The 16,207-nt window shown below is 44.5% G+C and overlaps 1 long non-coding RNA gene across 1 annotated transcript in view; it reads left to right on the plus strand.

Annotated features, from left to right (window-relative positions):
- The window catches only part of LOC310693415, an 84,361-nt gene extending 68,402 nt beyond the window's left edge, over positions 1-15,959 (plus strand). The window contains exon 3 of the long non-coding RNA XR_014519153.1: positions 14,445-15,959. This is a non-coding gene — a long non-coding RNA (uncharacterized lncRNA). The remainder of the gene's footprint in view (positions 1-14,444) is intronic.
- The last annotated feature ends 248 nt before the right edge of the window (positions 15,960-16,207 follow it).

Genomic DNA, 16,207 nt, shown 5'->3' on the forward strand with positions numbered 1-16,207 from the left:
CACACATTTTTTCTGTCCATTTGCAAACAGCACAGTTTTCCCGGCCGGAATTGCCTTGCAATTCCACCCCTCGACAGCAGGGGTCTCTGGAATCAAGTTGCGATTAGCTGCAGAGTCAATAACGAAACGAAACTCTGAGCCTTTCTCACAGCTGTCTTCAAACAACGCCAGACTAGCCGTGATCTGATAAGTCTCTTCCTGGCACCTGGCACGTCCACCAGCCTCAGTCCCACGCCTGGTTGTTTTCCCAGACTGGTTGCCATGGAAACCCGACTGATTCCCATGGGAGTTGTCCTTGAAAACATCCTGCCTTGCCTCTCTGCTCCGGTGGGGGCAATTTCGACGTACGTGGTCAGCTGACTTGCAAATGTAGCAACGACGAACTTCAGTGGAAAAACACTGCCTGGGGCTCCTCCCAACTGGCCTGGCCCTCCTTCTTCCGGAAAAGCACTCCTTGCCAGATCCGCCCCTCTGAACTCCACTCCAGCAGGCACAGTGGAAAACTTTTCAAACTTGCCTTTGGAACTTTCCGCCCCCCCGACTTGCTCACTAGCACTCCTTGAGGCTAAATCATCAGGAACAGGGGCTCCAGCCATCTCTAGGCTTTCAGCTTTGATCTGCCCTTGGCCTCCTGCTGAGTCTTCACACAGACGTTTCAGCACACGCCAAGCCTCACACGCAGATTCAACGCTTCAAAGGTGATGTTGCAATTTTGCATGCACACCTGCTCTCAACATGCAGATCTCAGCTCTCTCAGCTTTCTCTCTCTGCATCTTCTCCTCCAGAGAAGCAGATTGCAGCTTTCCTGCATCTCTGTCCACCAGCCCTGCACTTTCAGCAGCAGCCGCTTCGCTTGTGGACGGCTCTTTCTTGCTTACGTCCCACAAGCCAGTTGCCCAGAACCAGGCTCTCACCCTTCTGACCCAGATTTCCCACGACTGGGTGGTGAGCTCTTCAAGCTGTTCAAACGGAGCTTGAAACACCTCCTGGCCATCTGCCATGGTTTCCCGTTCTCCCCAGGGGCCCCAAGCTGTACTCACAAAAACACCAGCTCTTCCGGCTCCTGCTGCGTGGAGAAACGATTTCCGCTGTTCTCAGCTCTTGGCTCCACAGCACAGGCAAACCTTTGCGTCTTTCAGCTAGCTGCTTGCCTCAAATACAGACCTCCGCTTTCGCCAACTCCACTGCCATCCGAACGCAACTTCAAAGCATTCCAGCAGCCTCTAGTGACAGGTTTACAAGCGGTAATTTAGGGTCCATAACCTGTAGGTGTTTTGATTAGTCCGTGACGTGCTAATTGATTTATTATCCGCAATTAGCTCTTTATGGCAGTTTCGGCAGGTCCGGCACACTTCCTCTGCGCGATCTGCTCCTTCTTCTCCGTCACGCCCAGCAGAGTAAAACACAGCAGCAAACTGTCACTTAGTTTCCCACAAACACACAGAGCACAGTAATGTCCATTTACAGCTCTTTTATTGCATCATTTTCTCAGATATTTCCAGGACTCCTCGCAGCCATTATGAACTGCCTCTCTCTCTCTCTCAACGACCGGAGAGGAACAGACAGGAAAGCTCCTCCCAGCTTCTAAAACTGACGTCAGAATGCTGAGGCATCATGGGAACAACTTAACCTCTTAAGTTCCAACTCCCATACAAGGAGTTCCTGAGTATCTGCAAACAGCTTCCATGAATCTAAGTGCACTTTCAGACAACATAACTGCAGTGGGCACCAACCAACATTGCTCTGTTTTAAAAAGCTGGAGGAGGGGGAAATAAAGGGGAAAAAAAGTCCCCCCCCTCCCACCTGCCACCTTCCACCCAGCCACAAGAAGTAGCAACCCAGCAGGGCTTTGGATTTGGCAGTTTCACCACCTTGGGTTCTTCCTCGCCTCCTTTGGATAGCTCTTTGAGAGCAGTAGTTAGTTAAGATGAGAGTTTGTGCTTTTTCTTTTGGTATGTCTGAAATCATGCTGAAGGTTTCAGGACTTCCAGGTCACCTCCGCTTACATTGCACAGCCTGTCTTTTGCCTGATGCACAGAGAAATCAAGACGTTAATATTGCAGCTGCTTTGCCAGTGTATCTCACGTGTACCTCATTTTCAGAGTGTTGGCATTTTGAAATGTGCAGGATGAGAGACCTGAAATTGATGCAAAACTTAGGGAAAGGTGAGAGCCCTGTTCAGGGAGGGAACACCCAGGGAACATACATTTAAAGTGTACCAAGCACACATTTAAATCCCGAGAACTGTATAGTTTGTCAAGGGTGCTGGGAACTGTAGCTCTTGGGAGGCAAACTACAGTTCCTGAGACTCTTTGGGGCAAACCATAAGCTTTCCTTTTTTTCAAAAAATTTTTTATTGGTTTTCCAAATTTAAAACAAACATATCAACAGCCATAAAAAGAAAACATCAAAAAAACAAGCAAACAAACAGACATATATCCTAACTGTAAGAATTCCACTTTTGTTAACATTGTTAGGTGACTTCCTCGAATCCTCCTGGCTGAGTTTCCATATAAATCATTGCAGCAGTTTTCCAAAACTAATTTCTTATAAAATGTACATAATCCAATGAACATCTTTCTTTCTTTTCATTTTAACTTTTATCTATGGTATTCTACAACATCAGATATTTAAATCCTAGGCCATTTTGGTGCTCGCAAGTACCGTATTTTTTGCTCTATAAGACTCACTTTTTCCCTCCTAAAAAGTAAGGGGAAATGTGTGTGCGTCTTATGGAGCAAATGTAGGCTGCGCAGCTATCCCAGAAGCCAGAACAGCAAGAGGGATTGCTGCTTTCGCTGCGCAGCGATGGCTTCTGAGATTCAGAATTTTTTTTTCTTGCTTTCCTCCTCCAAATACTAGTTGCGTCTTATGGTCTGGTGTGTCATATAGAGCGAAAAATATGGTAATTCTATTTAAGTTATCTTAACATATTTAACTAAATAATCTTTACATTTCTTCCATTCCTCTTGATACTCCTCTTCCTTCTGGTCGCGGACTCTTCCAGTCAGGTCAGCTAGCTCCGAAAAATCCATCATCTTTATCTGCCATTCCTCCACTGTTGGTACTGCTTGTGTTTTCCAATTTTGGGCCAGCAAAATTCTAGCAGGAAACCATAAGCTTTACATGTGTGCTGGATATGCTTTAAATGTATGGTATGGTTGTGACCTCAGTGTAAAATGCTTTACCTGGACAGGAATGGACCGGGCTTTCTAATAGAGGCTAGTATGGTATAAGAGTAATACTAGAAACAGTTAATAAGTCACAAGCATAATAAGGAAGACAACAGATTTTTCAGGACACACACAAAAAAAATTCTGGTGCACAAGAAAGAAAGAAAAATTGCCTCTTGAACAACAAGAAACAGGAGATCAGCAAGGAAGATAGTACAGTTGCCTAAGAGAACATGAGGGGGAGGTATTGACACAAGGGGCACATTGCTAAAAATTAAATACATCCTTTCTTCACCTTGTGTTTACCAAGGAGGGCAGGGAAGAGATATCAAAACCAGACAGGCATTTCCCTGGAGACGGTCGGAGGCTGAATGAAATCAGCAGAGTGCTGGGGAAAGGGAGCAGGAAATTAGAACCTCGGCAGACCTAGGAGGAATGCACTTCCCAGAATCCTCCGCAAAAAAAGGCAGAGGGATAAAGGTCTCCTTGGTCAATTTATCCAAAAGCAGGAGGGGGCATGGCTAGGAGTGTAGAGGTTGGCTCATGGGCTAGATAGCCAACCTGGGAGCTTTCCTACCACTCAATTGCCAACATTCTGGTAAGCTTTGTAAAAGCTTCTTAAATAAATGGAAACAGGGTGGCTTATGTCCCTTAGGGTAGTGGCATGCGAACCAATAACATTAAAAGAATAACACGGCAGTACAAACTCAATATGTACATATGCATGGCGCATGATCAGTGTGCATTTTGAGAGGCGCGGGAGCAAGCATTTGGATGAAAGGAGGTAAAATTCCAAATTACAGTGGTACCTCAGGTTACATACACTTCAGGTTACATACGCTTCAGGTTACAGACTCCCCTAACCCAGAAATAGTGCTTCAGGTTAAGAACTTTGCTTCAGGATGAGAACAGAAATCGTACTCTGGTGGCGCAGCAGCAGCAGGAGGCCCCATTAGCTAAAGTGGTACCTCAGGTTAAGAACAGTTTCAGGTTAAGTACGGACCTGAGGTACCACTGTACCACTGTATTGGTTGGCCACTGTGAGTGCAGGATACTGGACTAGATGGGCCACTGGCCTGATCCAACCCATTTTGGGTTAGTGTACAATGTTTGTTCCTGTGTTTTGTTTGTTTATATAGTTTACCAGTACAGTGGTACCTTGGTTTAAGAACAGCTTAGTTTATGAACAACTTGGATTAAGAACGCTGCAAACCCGGAAGTAGGTGTTTTGGTTTGTAAACTTTGCCTTGGAAGCAGAACATGTTCCGCTTCCTGTTGAGTGTGTTCCCTTTGTAAATTGAGTCCCCTGCTGCTATGGGAAAGCACACCTTGGTTTAAGAATGCTTTGGTTTAAGAACGGACTTCCGGAACAGATTAAGTTTGTAAACCAAGGTACCACTGTAAATAGAATGAAATTCAATAAAGATACTTTGGGAGGAAACAGCAACAGACATTGAGGCAGATGTTCAGGATCCCACTTAGCAGAATGTTACAGAAGCCCCCCTTAAGTGCTACAGTCCTGGCTTACCACATTTTAAAAAAAGTGAGGGAATATACACATTACCATCTGAAGGAGAGAGGGAGTGCTGTAAGATAGGGCTCCCATATTTCAAAACATGAAAATCTGGACAAAAGTTGTTTGGGCCAAAGTTGTTGAGCTGTTTGACACTATTTGTGATGCCTCAATCCTGGCTTTGTCCTGGAACTTCCAGACGTATGGCAACCCTATGTAAGACCATGAAGTCCGTACTATAAAATGCCCTTACTGTACCACTAGGAAAGCCAGACATTCCCTCATCGTAGCTGGAGGATCATGCTGCAGCTGAGAGGCCCCCCGTTGCACCCAGCTAGCCATCACTGAGTCCAATCCCTTCTGCTTCCTAGTAGAAACAGATAAAAACCTACTCCCTAAGTCCAGGCAGCTGAACTTGGTGGCGAACCCAGTATCCCCTTCCAACGCAAAGCACGATTTTCCATTGCATTTTAATTGTTTCTCTTGGAGTTTGATTCAGTGGGCCTCTTAGGAAGCCTCTCTTCTTCTTCCTCTGAAAAGAAGGACAAAAGTACAACAAATCACGTGAAATCAGTCTAAATCCTTCTTTTCCTCAGCACAGTGGGGCATGGTGGGGTGGGGGAGGGGTTGATGGTTGGTGGTTGTATGATAACGATGGCTATTCTTTGCAAGCTTTTTTTTTTGGTCAGCAGTGAGGCGAAAGACAGGCAGCTCTCCCTCCAGCGAGACCGCAGGGTTTTGGCAAACAGTCACCACAAAAAGAGGGGACGCTCTGTCCTTCCAATATGGCAGGATGCCTTGGGGGGTGACCGCAGGCTCCTGAGGAAAGGGTGCCAATAACTCAATAAAGGGTGTCTTGTTCTGCAGCTCAGAACATTTCCAGTGCCACCCTGGGATACCAATTCTCTCCCAAATCAACGCAGCAAAACATCTTGCCTTTATTTTATTTTATTTCCGTACGTTCATAGCACACCTTTCTTCCATCATGGAAACCTGGGGTGGAATACATCTGGTTCCTGGGACACCTCCCATTTGGTCACCAACCAGAGCACCAACCATCTTAGGACACATTCATAGTGTACCTTTAAGGCATTAGGACACGACTTTAAAGGGTTGTGACTTCCCTCAAAGAATCCTGGGAATTGTGGTTTGTTAAGGGTGCTGAGTGTTGTTAGGAGACCCCTGTTCCACTCCCAGTGTGGTGTAGTGGTTAAGAGCGGTAGACTCGTGATCTGGGGAACCGGGTTCGCGTCTCCACTCCTCCACATGCAGCTGCTGGGTGACCTTGAGCCAGTCACACTTTTCTGAAGTCTCTCAGCCCCACTCACCTCACAGAGTGCTTGTTGTGGGGGAGGAAGGGGAAGGAGAATGTTAGCCGCTTTGAGACTCCTTCGGGTAGTGATAAAGCGGGATATCAAATCCAAACTACTACTACTCCTCCTCCTCCTCCTCTTCTTCTTCTTCTTCTTCTTCTTCTTCTTCTTCTTCTTCTTCTTCTTCTTCTTCTTCTTCCCAGGGTTACACATTCCCAGAGTGGTTGAGCAGTCAAGTCCTTACCAGGGAATTCCGGCAGTGGTGGGCGGGGCAGGAAGCAAAAGGGGGGGGGGGACAACAAAAGTTAACTTTGCCTTTCACTTCCTTTCTTCACAGACTCATCCCCCCCTTTTTACTCTCTCTGCAAGAAGCATGTTCAAAGTTACCTCACATGTGCCCACTCAACGGCTTTGATTGGTAGAATTGGCCCTACTACAAGGTGCCACATAATACTTGTTCTGTATCTGTAAGAACTCAATTGTTTAGTGCAGCAGTGCCTACATTGTGAAACTCCCTGCCGACTGAAATCAAGCAATCAGCTTCACTGTAAAAGCCCAACGAGATGCTTAGAAAGCTGAGCTGATTTTAATCTGCTTCAGTATTTCTTTTTAAAAGAATTTTAAAAACATTTATTCAAAAGTTACAATACAATGTATTTTCAATCGATATATCCCCTCCACAGACACCTCTGCGATGATGGCAGCATAACAATACCCTGCTCTTCTTCAATAAAAGATACCTTTGACACAATCTGGTCTACCTCTTTCCCTCTGTTTTAGTATTTTGTATACTTGAAAGTATGGCCGTGACCCCCCCCCCCCCAATTTTCTTGTTCCATCTTTTCTGTAAACTTCTTTGAGGTCTTTTAAAAACAAACAAACACACACCTTCAAGCGGTATATGACGTTTATGAAATAAATAATAAATAAATAAAAGTTCAAATCTCACCTCGGCTAGACTTATAAGGCAGCCATAGGCAGGTGCACTAAGTTGGGCCCAACATTTGGGGGGGGGCAGTTGTGTTTGCATGACATCACACACATGACTCCTGCCCCTGTTGAACCACACCTGCTGGGACGTGTGGGCACCTGCCAGGATGCTCTGGTGATCGTGACGGGGGGACACGGAGGGTGAAAATCACCCTCTGTCTCCCGCCCCCATCCTGTGGGCTAGTGCTTTGGCAATCGCGGTGAGGGGCATGGAGGGCAAAAATCTCCCCCAAGCCTTCTGCTCCCGCCCCCACCTGGTGTGCTAGTGCTCACCCAGGGGCAGTGGGGGGTGGCAGCCCCCTCAATATTGCGGCGACTCAGCCTCCTGCCTCAAAATATTGAGGAGGTTGAAGTCCCTTCTGCCCCCTATATCTGCCGCCCCTGCTCATAGGCAAACCACTGTCTCCCAAACTATTCTTCTGCCTTTCAGACTCATTGTAGGGCTACTGAGGTAATGCAAAGTGCTTTGATCCCTGAATAAGAGCTGTATCGAAATGTAAAGTATGTGTATTAGTTGTAGCATTAAATATTGAACAGACATGTCCAGTCTGAGTAAAAAAAACCAAATCACAGTCAAGTTTCTCTCTGTACAATTAAAATGAGCTTAACCAAGTTATTGTAATATTCTGTTTTGTGGTGGTGGTGGTTACATTTACAGTGGTACCTCGGGTTAAGTACTTAATTCGTTCCGGAGGTCCGTTTTTAACCTGAAACTGTTCTTAACCTGAAGCACCACTTTAGCTAATGGGGCCTCCCGCTGCCGCCACGCTGCCACCGTGCGATTTCTGTTCTCATCCTGAAGCAAAGTTCTTAACCCAAGGTACTATTTCTGGATTAGAGGAGTCTGTAACCTGAAGCGTATGTAACCTGAAGCGTATGTAACCCGAGGTACTACTGCATATCCCACCTTTTTCTCGAAAGAGCTCAAGGTGGGGCACATGGTTCTTCTCCTCCCGCCTTATTTAATCCTCACAACAGCCCTGTGTGGTAGGTTAGGCTGAGAGGCGGTGATTGTCCCAAGGTCACACTCTGAGCTTCATGGTCGAACGGGGGTTTGAACCCTGGTCTCCCAGATTCTAGTCTGACACTCTACCATACTGGCACAATATGTGTAAGAAGGAAACGGCTATATTTAAGCTCTGATATATGAGTGGTTTCTGCTGCGGTTGTTACTAATGCTGCCTGTTTCTGTTGTCAGCCATTGTCTTATGGTTGCTTTTATTGTCATTCATGATCCAAACTGTCTTGGAACTTTTCAACTGAAGGACGGTATAGAGAAATGATAGGTCAGTGGTTGGGAACCCAGGGTCAAACGCAGCCCTCGAAGCCTCTCTATCCGGCCCTCAGAATTCTCCCCAGAGGCCACACAGGGTGGTTCCAGACATAGGAAAAGACCCCCCACTATAAGTGAGAAATTAAACCGTTATAACAAAAGAAAAAAAAAGGCTATGGAAAATCGATTAGAATATTATTATTTTTTACTCTCCAGCATCATATGGTGTTGCAGGTTGCAGTCAACACGCTGTTTTTTTGACTAATGTAACTGAGTCCTCAGTCCATACTAAGGCCACACTCTTCAGCCCTGCTTCACGCCCCAAGTATTTGTGCCTGGCTGGAATTTGTCCTCAAACTCTCGCAATGCCTCGATTGTCTGAATGCAGCTCAGTTCAGTTTTAGAGGATATACTGACTGGTCCTTTCATGTACGGGTCAGGGTTCAGGTCCAAACTGCTGTTGACTGTATGAGGCCACATTTATACACTCACTTCCTGAGGTATATTTAACTGCGAATTGTGAGGGCCACCCAACTTTGATGGAAGAATGTGTTATTATTGCCTGGCATTCATCCTCGAGTGATGAGAGAGGAGAAGAAAAAGGCCCTAATTATCCAAGGGCTCATTTCCTCACTTAAAAATCTCCAGAATCTGATTGGCTCCTCGATTCTCTTAAGCAAACCTAAGAGCCATGCAACCGACTCTGATACCTCAGCACAAGCGACTCAGCAAACAAGCGATCCCTTGATTCCATTCTTGCCCCCATCCTCCCTAATGTCATCATAAATATCCTGGCTGCCTTCTCAAGCTGGATAAATGTGGACGTTTTACCAGTCTCCTCCATTTTGCTCCTCCAAACCATGTCAGAAATATACCGTACGTGGGAGGAAAAAGAGCTGATCTGACAACCATTTTAAAACACTGCTCCATTTGGCAGATTTAAATGCTGTTTTAAATATAGGCTGTGATAGAACATACAAAAATAGCACTGAAAAATATCCTGTCATGTTCCATATTGTGAGGAGCAAAAGAACCGGCCAGCAAAGCGAAATATTCAATTTTAAAGCTCTCTCTCTCTCTCTCTCTCTCTCTCTCTCTCTCTCTCTCTCACACACACACACACACACACACACACCGCCTTCCTCAGTGCACATTGAAGAGCCTTGTAGAAACCTAAATGCTTTTTCTATGCGATGCCTGAGCCCCCTTCATACAAATGCCATTCCCTGCTAGGGATAAGCGAGTCTGTTCATTTTGGCTTCTCTCAGTTTCTCATTTTTCCAATCTGAAGTTCAGTTCCTGGCCTTTCCACATCAGTTTGCATTTTAAAAAAAACAACAGAAAACCTCATGAAAATTCACCAGCATTTTAGTGCAAATTTCTCCTGATATTCTTGCACACAATTTTCCCCCCTAGACACCTTTTTGCAAAGCAATTTCCACAGATATAACGCATTTATGTGTTATTTTCACCAGTATATGTATGCACATTTTGCCTTTGTATATTCATTTTTGTACACATTATCTTGCAAAATTCAGAGAAGTGCAAATTTCAAAGGATGGTAGTGTTCAGTCTGCCTATTTATGTATTTAATAAAATAATTTATTTAACAAAACATACCATTTCAAGAAGTGTGAATTAGTTAAGTTCCCCTTTAAATGTGAAGTGAACATAATTTTTCTCCCATCCTTGCTTGGCTGTTTCTCTGTGTGAAATTCATTGGAGACCATGTATACACTATCATATCCTCTGGTTACCTCCCGCTTGGACTACTGCAATGCTCTCTTTGTGGGGCTACCTTTAAAGGTGACTCCGAAACTACAATTAATCCAGAATGCAGCTACCAGACTGGTGATTGGGAGTGGCCGCCAGGACCATACTGTATAACACCAGCCTTACATTGACTTACATTGGCTACAAGACCTACATTGGCTCCCAGTATGTTTCTAAGCATAATTCAAAATGTTGGGGTTGACCCTTAAAGCCCTAAATTTCCTGTATGTTTATGTATGCTGTTTTGCCGGATTTGCACATTCTTTTGGAAGCAACTTCCCCCTAACATAGCGCATACGTTATTTTCACCAAAATATGCATTTTTAATGCACGCTTCCCCTTAATATACATATCTCTGTCCACATGGCTGACTGGCAAACTACATTGTAAAATCCAGAGAAGCACAAGGATAACTGTTTCGGTTCATCCATTGTTTAAGGAAGAGCAAATCAGCAAAGTTTGCAGTGATATTAATAATATTAATAAAATGCAAATGGAACCAGATTTATCCGACATCCCTAATCAGTTCTGTGGCTAAGTAAGGAACTGAACCCAGGTCTTCCCAGTCAAAGTGCACCACTTGATGTATTGCACCACACTGGCACCAACTTCACCCATAATGTGCAGGGGTTTTTTCCCCACCAGCCCAAATGGGCGGTACATGTTGATAAGACAATGCCAGAAGTATCAATGCACATATTGGTGTTTTCTTTGGATTGCAGCCTTCTTGGAAAACCCTTTTGCTTCCCTTGATGTTCCTCAGAGAGTCACTCAAAGAGGAACGTATGATTGCCTTTTTTTCCTTTCTGCTTTAGGCAAAATATGATGGCAAATCTAATTAAAAAGCCAGCCCCTGGCTCCCTCGTCTCCCATGTGCATTGTTTCTACCACCACATGGCCTCAGAAGTCAGCCATTAAACCAGCCCATGCAAAAAAACTAATAAATCAGGGTGCTCCCTTTAAACCAGGCTGTTTGTGGACTTTATATTTAAACTCATGTATGCAGGTTCCTTCTTAAACCAAGCAGACAGCTGAAGGGGCCTTTCCCGAAACAACCAACCTGTGCCAGCCAATCGTGTCGCAGGGTGCATCTGCTCCTTGGCGGTTAATCACCAGATGAGCAGAGAGATTTTGGCTTGAGGGGTGTTGAGGGATTTGCTTGTATGTTTTACACTTGGTTGCATAAATTAGTTGGCACAGACAACGGCCCCTTTTCATTCTGGGCTGTTGCGCATGCCCTGCTGCTACTCTCAATGTCTTGGGTCCCAGGTCGTCTCTTGGCAAGGAGGGGGGGCAGTGCGATGTTGGGGTGAGATAATGAATCAGGAGCTTTAACTAGGGTTGGCCCTGTGACCTACATTACAGAAGAGCAGTGCTCTATTCCAAGCCCAGCATAAAGTTTTTTTTGTTGTTTTTTTAAATGAAATTAAAACCCCCAAAAGGGAGACCCATTTCCTATCAACAGCTAGTGCCTGGGCATCAGCTACAATGCACCACTGATTACATTCTGCACCCCCCCCCAATGATAATGACCTCATTGCTTATTGACACCAGGCAGTTCCCTTCATATTACAGTGGTACCTCGGGTTACAGATGTTTCAGGTTACATACGCTTCAGGTTACAGACTCCGCTAACCCAGAAATAGTACCTCAGATTAAGAACTTTGCTTCAGGATGAGAACAGAAATCGTGCTCTGGTGGTGCGGTGGCAGCAGCAGGAGGCCCCATTAGCGAAAGTGGTGCTGTAGGTTAAGAACAGTTTCAGGTTAAGAACGGACCTCTGGAACGAATTAAGTACTTCACCCGAGGTACCACTGTATCCTTTTAAGCTCCCTCTGAAAACATTTCTGTTTAGGCAAGCCATATCCCAACATGTAGCAGCTGACATGTGCTTTCATCTGTTTCTAGCTAACAGTTGGTTTCAATTATATTTTGGTATTTTTCCTTAAATACCTTCTTTTAGCTTTGTTTTCTATTGACAATCTTTAAATTAGCTACGTTTTTTCTGCAAACTGCTTAGAGGTTCTATTTACAAGCAAGCGGTGTATAAATGTTGTTAAAACCAAGACTTTTCTGGGGGTACTCAGTGGTACTCAACTACCGGCACCTTCCCCAACAAAAAAGAAAAGAAAAGCACTGGTTAAAATGCATTTTAAAATGTATTTCTATTTAAATCACAGCAATTGTTGTTATTTATTGTGCATCTATACATGTAAATCAGCATATGCAAATCTTCTGGAACTATGTGACTTCTTTTGTCCTGGGGGGACACTCAGTGAATCCAGGCAACTTGTTGGTCCAATGAAGGAGTAGGAAATCCTATGGATCCATGTGCAGATGGGGGTGTAATTTTCATAAGGAATGCAGCTGGGGAGGGAAAGGGTTAAACCTCATGTATGCTACACACAGTAATCCTGATGAAAATTGGGAGGTCCTGTCCTTAGTACAGTGGTACCTCAGAAGTTAAACAGAATCCGTTCCTGTAGTCCGTCCGACTTCAGAAACATTCAGAAACCAAAGCACGGCTTCCGATTGGCCGCAAGAAGCTCCTGTAGCCAATCGGAAGCCTTGAAAGCCACGTCGGACGTCCATGTTCCAAAGAACGTTTGCAAACCAGGACACTCACTTCCGGGTTTGGAGTGTTTGGGAGCCAAAACGTTCAACTTGCAAGGCGTTCGTCAACCAAGGTACAACTGTATTTAAATTTGAAAAAACACAGAGAGATGAAGCTACATGCTAAAGCATGGCTGAAGAACCCTTTCCAGGCTGAGGGCCACATTCCTTTCTAAGCAACCCTCTGGGGGCCACCTGACTTTCCAGGTCTCAGCTCTTGACTTTGTGAAATAATAGACAAATATACCTAAGATATATGTAGAATGCTTTTATTCACTCCCACCCCGACACTTGGCATAAGAAAGGCACATTTTCATGGTTAAAGGCTTCATTTGTTCTAAGATCAAGGTGCTGCTATTTCAGGTAATTATTAAAACTGTGGGGAAATGGCCAAATGGTTTTTATTATCCAAAAAGCAGGCCCTCCACACCTCTCTCTCTCTCTTTTAGTTGTTAAGCACTAGGGCTGGCCAGAGTCCAGGGCTGGCTCTCACAATGCGTATACATCACTTGATTCCTAACATGTTATTACTGCTCGCTAGATGACTTGCAGTTGAACGCTTAAACCAATTCCCGGGCAAAGCATTGCATTTGAGGCAGCGCCAGGAGATATGAAAGTTCTAACCTGCGCCGTGCGAGACTTGCAACATCTCATTCACACATGCAAATTATCGCTTGATGCTGCAGTCAGGAAGCACGATGAGCCCCGCCTGTGTGAACTGCATGTTATACTTACCCTGGTTATATCCATACTACATTACTACAATGTTCTCTACATGGGGCTGCCATTAAAGACAACCTAGAAATGTCACAATGCAGCTGTTTTCTAATACCAGTTCTGTGCTATTTGCATTGGTAGCCTAATTGTTTATAGGACCAGCTTGCTCAGGTTAACCGTTAAAGCCCTGATTGGTTTGGAATCAAGTTATGTGAAACACCCTAGGGATGGATGGACCTGTCAATTTTGCTTCTCTCCATTTCTCATTCTCTCCCCCACCCCCCGGTCTTAAATTCGCCACATTTCTGTTAATTTCTCCTAATAAACACATTTATGTACACAGTTTTGACTAATAAACCTATTTTGCAAGTGGTTTCCCCCAATTTAATGTCTTTTCCCCAAGCTATTTTTACTAATATGTTCATTTTTGCAAACATCATTTGGCTGAGGTACTGCATTGCAAAATTCAGATAAGTGTGAATTTTGGAAAATGACTTCGGTTCTTGCATTTTTCAGGAAATGCAAAACGGGGAGGTTTGCCTTGGAAATGTGAACTGAATCAAATTTCTCCTCCATTCCTACTCTGCATAAATAAACCTGCCAGGCAATACAACCTGGTCTACTGTCAAGACCCATCAGACTGCAGGGGTCCAGAGAGAGGACTTTTCCAGTAGTAGATCCATATCTGTGCTCATATGACCTTGAAGCAGATGTTTTAAAACCTTCATAATCTGCTTGGCTTTCTACTGAATTTCATGGTTTTGTGCTTCTGTAACATTTTGGCTGCTTCTGCTTTTTAGTTATTTCCACTTTATTTGCTCCGTTTACAATTTCAGTGTGTGTTCAATATATTGTATTGGTTAGTTTCATGTATGTTGTGTGTTCAATGTATTGTATCGGGGTTTTTCAGAACAATCTTGCGAGGGTTTGCCCTTAAAGGCAGGATGTAATAACAAATGCAACCAATGAAAAATAAAATAAAGTGGTCCATCAGCTCAGTTAGAAATCATGCTCCAAATAAATAAATAAATGCAAATAAGATCTGTAACTCTGGGTTTCCTCTTCTTTGATTTCTATAGGCAAATGTGCAGCGTTGGACCCAAGAAATTGCAGCACTGCTTGCACCCCTCTAGCAGAAGTAGGGATGGGGAACTGCCTCCAATGAATGCTGTTGGAAGAGTCTTCAGATGGAGCTTGGAAAGTTCCAGTTCTAGCTCAAGCTCAACGTGTCCAAAAGGAGTTGCTTCTTCTTCACATTCATCCTTTTACAAAATGGACTTGTTGGGTTCATATTCAGTTTGCTGTTCAATTCAGGTTCATCCAAATGATCCTCAGCATTTTTTTCCTCCCACCATTCAGAATGCTTCAAGCAGCTGTGCTGAAGTATAGAATATACTTAAGAAGAGAAGGAAAACATCAACACACACAGAGAGACACACACACCAGAATGTGATTTTAAAAAATCATTTATTTTCCCCCAACCATTATGGTCTTTCAGCTTAAAGGCTCAAAGAGGATAAAGAGGGGTTTTTTTTAATAAAAAAAAAAGTATGCATGAATGTTATGGTTTCAAGGGGTTGCTCGAGAGTAAGCAAGCAAATGCCTCCCTGCTCGGCTGTGAAGCCTTGCTTTTGATGCCAAAATAAACTTTATTTGTCCAGAGCACCACTTTCCCGTGGCTGGCTCATTCACTGGCAGAATCCATGAGTGGGCGGTCCTTAAACCTTCCCCAGCAGAGTAGTTTCTTGACGCCCAGTCTGCGCCTCCCCTCTCGGCGCGGAAGCTTACTGCGCAAGGAGGGCGTGGGTAACGGAGGACTTCTCTCCTCCCTGCTTTGCTCAGGCAAGGTATCCTGGCACCGCCTCGCCTCCTCCGAGCCCTGAAGCTCCTCTCCACTGGAGCCGTGGCTACTCTCCTCCGCTGAGGAGGTGCTGCTTCCCACGATCTTTGGGGGCTCTCTGTAATCCATCCGGCTTTTCCCCTCTCGCCCCTGCGCCGATGGCAGTTCCCTGACAATGAACTAGAAAATGAACTATAAATTCCATTAAACCTATTTCATGTTCCATTCACCCAGCAATTATGGAATCTCAGGTGTAAAATAGAGATTTTTTTAACTAATTCAGTGAACTTAGGCCTCATCTGCACTATACATTTAAAGCAGTCACTTCAGGGGTGCCAACTTGAATAAAGTATTGTGGGGGCCCAGGTATGCCCTGCCCTCCATAATCAATCACATGATGCAGTGCATACACATTATTTGAATGGCAATGCCCATCAACTTTGGGGACCCCCAGCCCCCTCACATATATTATTTGGGGACCTCAACCCCTAGGAGTTGGCTTCCATGAGCCACTTTAGCACTCATGGCTTTCCCCAAAGCATGCTGGGAATTGTAGTTTGTTAAGGGTGCTGAAAGTTGTTAGGAGACCTGTAGTCCCTCACCGAGCTACAATACCCAGATTTCCCTGAGAAGAGAGATTAATTGTTAAAACTATTTCTGCACGGTTTACGTGTTCCATTGTCTTATTCCTATACAACCATTTATTTATCACCATAGCAATTTATCTCAGCAATAAAACTTGTTTGAATGGTGATGCAAGTCGTACCTTGGTTTTCGAACAGCTTAGTTCTCGAACGTTTTTGGCTCCTGAATGCCACAAACCCGGAAGTGAGTGTTCTGGTTTGCGAACTATTTTTGGAACCTGGACATCTGACGGGGCTTCCGATTGGCTGCAGGAGCTTCCTGAAGCCGATCAGAAGCTGTGCTTTGGTTTCCAAATGTTTTGGAAGTCGGACGGATTTCTGGAACGGATTCCATTCGACTTCCAAGGTACGACTGTAT

The sequence above is a fragment of the Podarcis liolepis genome (assembly GCF_965112155.1).
Source record: "Podarcis liolepis genome assembly, chromosome: 14".
NCBI classification, from domain to species: Eukaryota; Metazoa; Chordata; class Lepidosauria; order Squamata; family Lacertidae; genus Podarcis; species Podarcis liolepis.